Genomic DNA, 5000 nt, shown 5'->3' with positions numbered 1-5000 from the left:
AAGGTGGTCTCTCTCTCTCTCTCTCTCTCTCTCTCTCGTGTCAAAATGAAAACAGTTTCCAGCCCCTTTCATGAAGGACTACTTGTGCATATTGCAAGATGTCAGTTTCTAAGTGAATGAGCAAAAGAGCATACAGCACCTGGTATTCCCAGGCGGTCTCCCATCCAAGTACTAACCAGGCCCGACCCTGCTTAGCTTCCGAGATCAGACGAGATCGGGCGTTGCCAGGCTGGTATGGCCGTACGAAATAAGTTGACAACCATAGGCTACTTATCCATATACAGATTTAGCAATTGACAATGCACGGTAGTCTCTCTCTCTCTCTCGTGTCAAAATGAAAACAGCTTCCAGCCCCTTTCATGAAGGACTACTTGTGCATATTGCAAGATGTCAGTTTCTAAGTGAATGAGCAAAAGAGCATACAGCACCTGGTATTCCCAGGCGGTCTCCCATCCAAGTACTAACCAGGCCCGACCCTGCTTAGCTTCCGAGATCAGACGAGATCGGGCGTTGCCAGGCTGGTATGGCCGTACGAAATAAGTTGACAACCATAGGCTACTTATCCATATACAGATTTAGCAATTGACAATGCAAGGTGGTCTCTCTCTCTCTCTCTCTCGTGTCAAAATGAAAACAGCTTCCAGCCCCTTTCATGAAGGACTACTTGTGCATATTGCAAGATTTCAGTTTCTAAGTGAAGGAGCAAAAGAGCATACAGCACCTGGTATTCCCAGGCGGTCTCCCATCCAAGTACTAACCAGGCCCGACCCTGCTTAGCTTCCGAGATCAGACGAGATCGGGCGTTGCCAGGCTGGTATGGCCGTACGAAATAAGTTGACAACCATAGGCTACTTATCCATATACAGATTTAGCAATTGACAATGCAAGGTAGTCTCTCTCTCTCTCTCTCTCTCTCTCTCTCGTGTCAAAATGAAAACAGCTTCCAGCCCCTTTCATGAAGGACTACTTGTGCATATTGCAAGATGTCAGTTTCTAAGTGAATGAGCAAAAGAGCATACAGCACCTGGTATTCCCAGGCGGTCTCCCATCCAAGTACTAACCAGGCCCGACCCTGCTTAGCTTCCGAGATCAGACGAGATCGGGCGTTGCCAGGCTGGTATGGCCGTACTAAATAAGTTGACAACCATAGGCTACTTATCCATATACAGATTTAGCAATTGACAATGCAAGGTAGTCTCTCTCTCTCTCTCTCTCTCTCTCTCTCTCTCTCGTGTCAAAATGAAAACAGCTTCCAGCCCCTTTCATGAAGGACTACTTGTGCATATTGCAAGATGTCAGTTTCTAAGTGAATGAGCAAAAGAGCATACAGCACCTGGTATTCCCAGGCGGTCTCCCATCCAAGTACTAACCAGGCCCGACCCTGCTTAGCTTCCGAGATCAGACGTGATCGGGCGTTGCCAGGCTGGTATGGCCGTACGAAATAAGTTGACAACCATAGGCTACTTATCCATATACAGATTTAGCAATTGACAATGCAAGGTGGTCTCTCTCTCTCTCTCTCTCTCTCTCGTGTCAAAATGAAAACAGTTTCCAGCCCCTTTCATGAAGGACTACTTGTGCATATTGCAAGATGTCAGTTTCTAAGTGAATGAGCAAAAGAGCATACAGCACCTGGTATTCCCAGGCGGTCTCCCATCCAAGTACTAACCAGGCCCGACCCTGCTTAGCTTCCGAGATCAGACGAGATCGGGCGTTGCCAGGCTGGTATGGCCGTACGAAATAAGTTGACAACCATAGGCTACTTATCCATATACAGATTTAGCAATTGACAATGCAAGGTGGTCTCTCTCTCTCTCTCTCTCTCTCGTGTCAAAATGAAAACAGCTTCCAGCCCCTTTCATGAAGGACTACTTGTGCATATTGCAAGATTTCAGTTTCTAAGTGAATGAGCAAAAGAGCATACAGCACCTGGTATTCCCAGGCGGTCTCCCATCCAAGTACTAACCAGGCCCGACCCTGCTTAGCTTCCGAGATCAGACGAGATCGGGCGTTGCCAGGCTGGTATGGCCGTACGAAATAAGTTGACAACCATAGGCTACTTATCCATATACAGATTTAGCAATTGACAATGCAAGGTAGTCTCTCTCTCTCTCTCTCTCTCTCTCTCTCGTGTCAAAATGAAAACAGCTTCCAGCCCCTTTCATGAAGGACTACTTGTGCATATTGCAAGATGTCAGTTTCTAAGTGAATGAGCAAAAGAGCATACAGCACCTGGTATTCCCAGGCGGTCTCCCATCCAAGTACTAACCAGGCCCGACCCTGCTTAGCTTCCGAGATCAGACGAGATCGGGCGTTGCCAGGCTGGTATGGCCGTACAAAATAAGTTGACAACCATAGGCTACTTATCCATATACAGATTTAGCAATTGACAATGCAAGGTAGTCTCTCTCTCTCTCTCTCTCTCTCGTGTCAAAATGAAAACAGCTTCCAGCCCCTTTCATGAAGGACTACTTGTGCATATTGCAAGATGTCAGTTTCTAAGTGAATGAGCAAAAGAGCATACAGCACCTGGTATTCCCAGGCGGTCTCCCATCCAAGTACTAACCAGGCCCGACCCTGCTTAGCTTCCGAGATCAGACGAGATTGGGCATTGCCAGGCTGGTATGGCCGTACGAAATAAGTTGACAACCATAGGCTACTTATCCATATACAGATTTAGCAATTGACAATGCAAGGTGGTCTCTCTCTCTCTCTCTCTCGTGTCAAAATGAAAACAGCTTCCAGCCCCTTTCATGAAGGACTACTTGTGCATATTGCAAGATGTCAGTTTCTAAGTGAATGAGCAAAAGAGCATACAGCACCTGGTATTCCCAGGCGGTCTCCCATCCAAGTACTAACCAGGCCCGACCCTGCTTAGCTTCCGAGATCAGACGAGATCGGGCGTTGCCAGGCTGGTATGGCCGTACGAAATAAGTTGACAACCATAGGCTACTTATCCATATACAGATTTAGCAATTGACAATGCAAGGTGGTCTCTCTCTCTCTCTCTCTCTCTCGTGTCAAAATGAAAACAGCTTCCAGCCCCTTTCATGAAGGACTACTTGTGCATATTGCAAGATTTCAGTTTCTAAGTGAATGAGCAAAAGAGCATACAGCACCTGGTATTCCCAGGCGGTCTCCCATCCAAGTACTAACCAGGCCCGACCCTGCTTAGCTTCCGAGATCAGACGAGATCGGGCGTTGCCAGGCTGGTATGGCCGTACGAAATAAGTTGACAACCATAGGCTACTTATCCATATACAGATTTAGCAATTGACAATGCAAGGTGGTCTCTCTCTCTCTCTCTCTCTCTCGTGTCAAAATGAAAACAGCTTCCAGCCCCTTTCATGAAGGACTACTTGTGCATATTGCAAGATTTCAGTTTCTAAGTGAATGAGCAAAAGAGCATACAGCACCTGGTATTCCCAGGCGGTCTCCCATCCAAGTACTAACCAGGCCCGACCCTGCTTAGCTTCCGAGATCAGATGAGATCGGGCGTTGCCAGGCTGGTATGGCCGTACGAAATAAGTTGACAACCATAGGCTACTTATCCATATACAGATTTAGCAATTGACAATGCAAGGTAGTCTCTCTCTCTCTCTCTCTCTCTCTCTCTCTCTCTCTCTCGTGTCAAAATGAAAACAGCTTCCAGCCCCTTTCATGAAGGACTACTTGTGCATATTGCAAGATTTCAGTTTCTAAGTGAAGGAGCAAAAGAGCATACAGCACCTGGTATTCCCAGGCGGTCTCCCATCCAAGTACTAACCAGGCCCGACCCTGCTTAGCTTCCGAGATCAGACGAGATCGGGCGTTGCCAGGCTGGTATGGCCGTACGAAATAAGTTGACAACCATAGGCTACTTATCCATATACAGATTTAGCAATTGACAATGCAAGGTGGTCTCTCTCTCTCTCTCTCTCGTGTCAAAATGAAAACAGCTTCCAGCCCCTTTCATGAAGGACTACTTGTGCATATTGCAAGATTTCAGTTTCTAAGTGAAGGAGCAAAAGAGCATACAGCACCTGGTATTCCCAGGCGGTCTCCCATCCAAGTACTAACCAGGCCCGACCCTGCTTAGCTTCCGAGATCAGACGAGATCGGGCGTTGCCAGGCTGGTATGGCCGTACGAAATAAGTTGACAACCATAGGCTACTTATCCATATACAGATTTAGCAATTGACAATGCAAGGTAGTCTCTCTCTCTCTCTCTCTCTCTCTCTCTCGTGTCAAAATGAAAACAGCTTCCAGCCCCTTTCATGAAGGACTACTTGTGCATATTGCAAGATGTCAGTTTCTAAGTGAATGAGCAAAAGAGCATACAGCACCTGGTATTCCCAGGCGGTCTCCCATCCAAGTACTAACCAGGCCCGACCCTGCTTAGCTTCCGAGATCAGACGAGATCGGGCGTTGCCAGGCTGGTATGGCCGTACTAAATAAGTTGACAACCATAGGCTACTTATCCATATACAGATTTAGCAATTGACAATGCAAGGTAGTCTCTCTCTCTCTCTCTCTCTCTCTCTCTCTCTCTCTCGTGTCAAAATGAAAACAGCTTCCAGCCCCTTTCATGAAGGACTACTTGTGCATATTGCAAGATGTCAGTTTCTAAGTGAATGAGCAAAAGAGCATACAGCACCTGGTATTCCCAGGCGGTCTCCCATCCAAGTACTAACCAGGCCCGACCCTGCTTAGCTTCCGAGATCAGACGTGATCGGGCGTTGCCAGGCTGGTATGGCCGTACGAAATAAGTTGACAACCATAGGCTACTTATCCATATACAGATTTAGCAATTGACAATGCAAGGTGGTCTCTCTCTCTCTCTCTCTCTCTCTCGTGTCAAAATGAAAACAGTTTCCAGCCCCTTTCATGAAGGACTACTTGTGCATATTGCAAGATGTCAGTTTCTAAGTGAATGAGCAAAAGAGCATACAGCACCTGGTATTCCCAGGCGGTCTCCCATCCAAGTACTAACCAGGCCCGACCCTGCTTAGCTTCCGAGA

At 47.2% G+C, this 5000-nt stretch overlaps 16 non-coding genes and 1 pseudogene across 16 annotated transcripts in view; all 17 read right to left on the bottom strand.

Annotated features, from left to right (window-relative positions):
* Positions 1–127: 127 nt before the first annotated feature.
* On the bottom strand, positions 128–246 carry LOC146241329 (5S ribosomal RNA). The gene has a single exon (XR_014736618.1). It is a non-coding gene; the product is annotated as a 5S ribosomal RNA (ribosomal RNA).
* Positions 247–416: 170 nt separating this feature from the next.
* On the bottom strand, positions 417–535 carry LOC146241328 (5S ribosomal RNA). Its single transcript, XR_014736617.1, has one exon. It is a non-coding gene; the product is annotated as a 5S ribosomal RNA (ribosomal RNA).
* Positions 536–709: 174 nt separating this feature from the next.
* LOC146241327 (5S ribosomal RNA) lies at positions 710–828 on the bottom strand. The gene has a single exon (XR_014736616.1). It is a non-coding gene; the product is annotated as a 5S ribosomal RNA (ribosomal RNA).
* Positions 829–1012: 184 nt separating this feature from the next.
* Positions 1013–1131, bottom strand: LOC146241326 (5S ribosomal RNA). The gene has a single exon (XR_014740334.1). It is a non-coding gene; the product is annotated as a 5S ribosomal RNA (ribosomal RNA).
* Positions 1132–1321: 190 nt separating this feature from the next.
* LOC146241325 (5S ribosomal RNA) lies at positions 1322–1440 on the bottom strand. The gene has a single exon (XR_014739092.1). It is a non-coding gene; the product is annotated as a 5S ribosomal RNA (ribosomal RNA).
* A 180-nt stretch (positions 1441–1620) lies between these two features.
* On the bottom strand, positions 1621–1739 carry LOC146241324 (5S ribosomal RNA). Its single transcript, XR_014736615.1, has one exon. It is a non-coding gene; the product is annotated as a 5S ribosomal RNA (ribosomal RNA).
* A 178-nt stretch (positions 1740–1917) lies between these two features.
* LOC146241323 (5S ribosomal RNA) lies at positions 1918–2036 on the bottom strand. Its single transcript, XR_014736614.1, has one exon. It is a non-coding gene; the product is annotated as a 5S ribosomal RNA (ribosomal RNA).
* Positions 2037–2220: 184 nt separating this feature from the next.
* LOC146241322 (5S ribosomal RNA) lies at positions 2221–2339 on the bottom strand. Its single transcript, XR_014739656.1, has one exon. It is a non-coding gene; the product is annotated as a 5S ribosomal RNA (ribosomal RNA).
* A 178-nt stretch (positions 2340–2517) lies between these two features.
* On the bottom strand, positions 2518–2636 carry LOC146241321 (5S ribosomal RNA; annotated as a pseudogene).
* Positions 2637–2810: 174 nt separating this feature from the next.
* On the bottom strand, positions 2811–2929 carry LOC146241320 (5S ribosomal RNA). Its single transcript, XR_014736613.1, has one exon. It is a non-coding gene; the product is annotated as a 5S ribosomal RNA (ribosomal RNA).
* Positions 2930–3107: 178 nt separating this feature from the next.
* LOC146241319 (5S ribosomal RNA) lies at positions 3108–3226 on the bottom strand. The gene has a single exon (XR_014736612.1). It is a non-coding gene; the product is annotated as a 5S ribosomal RNA (ribosomal RNA).
* A 178-nt stretch (positions 3227–3404) lies between these two features.
* Positions 3405–3523, bottom strand: LOC146241318 (5S ribosomal RNA). The gene has a single exon (XR_014735835.1). It is a non-coding gene; the product is annotated as a 5S ribosomal RNA (ribosomal RNA).
* Positions 3524–3717: 194 nt separating this feature from the next.
* Positions 3718–3836, bottom strand: LOC146241317 (5S ribosomal RNA). The gene has a single exon (XR_014736609.1). It is a non-coding gene; the product is annotated as a 5S ribosomal RNA (ribosomal RNA).
* Positions 3837–4010: 174 nt separating this feature from the next.
* LOC146241316 (5S ribosomal RNA) lies at positions 4011–4129 on the bottom strand. Its single transcript, XR_014736608.1, has one exon. It is a non-coding gene; the product is annotated as a 5S ribosomal RNA (ribosomal RNA).
* A 184-nt stretch (positions 4130–4313) lies between these two features.
* Positions 4314–4432, bottom strand: LOC146241315 (5S ribosomal RNA). Its single transcript, XR_014740332.1, has one exon. It is a non-coding gene; the product is annotated as a 5S ribosomal RNA (ribosomal RNA).
* Positions 4433–4624: 192 nt separating this feature from the next.
* LOC146241314 (5S ribosomal RNA) lies at positions 4625–4743 on the bottom strand. Its single transcript, XR_014739091.1, has one exon. It is a non-coding gene; the product is annotated as a 5S ribosomal RNA (ribosomal RNA).
* A 180-nt stretch (positions 4744–4923) lies between these two features.
* The window catches only part of LOC146241313 (5S ribosomal RNA), a 119-nt gene continuing 42 nt past the window's right edge, over positions 4924–5000 (bottom strand). The window contains exon 1 of the ribosomal RNA XR_014736607.1: positions 4924–5000. This exon is cut by the window's right edge and continues 42 nt beyond it. This is a non-coding gene — a ribosomal RNA (5S ribosomal RNA).

This window comes from Hypomesus nipponensis, chromosome 20, assembly GCF_054491055.1.
Source record: "Hypomesus nipponensis isolate SF chromosome 20, ASM5449105v1, whole genome shotgun sequence".
NCBI lineage: Eukaryota > Metazoa > Chordata > Actinopteri > Osmeriformes > Osmeridae > Hypomesus > Hypomesus nipponensis.
Note: the sequence above shows the minus strand (reverse complement) of the source record. Positions and strands in the feature narration are given on the sequence as shown.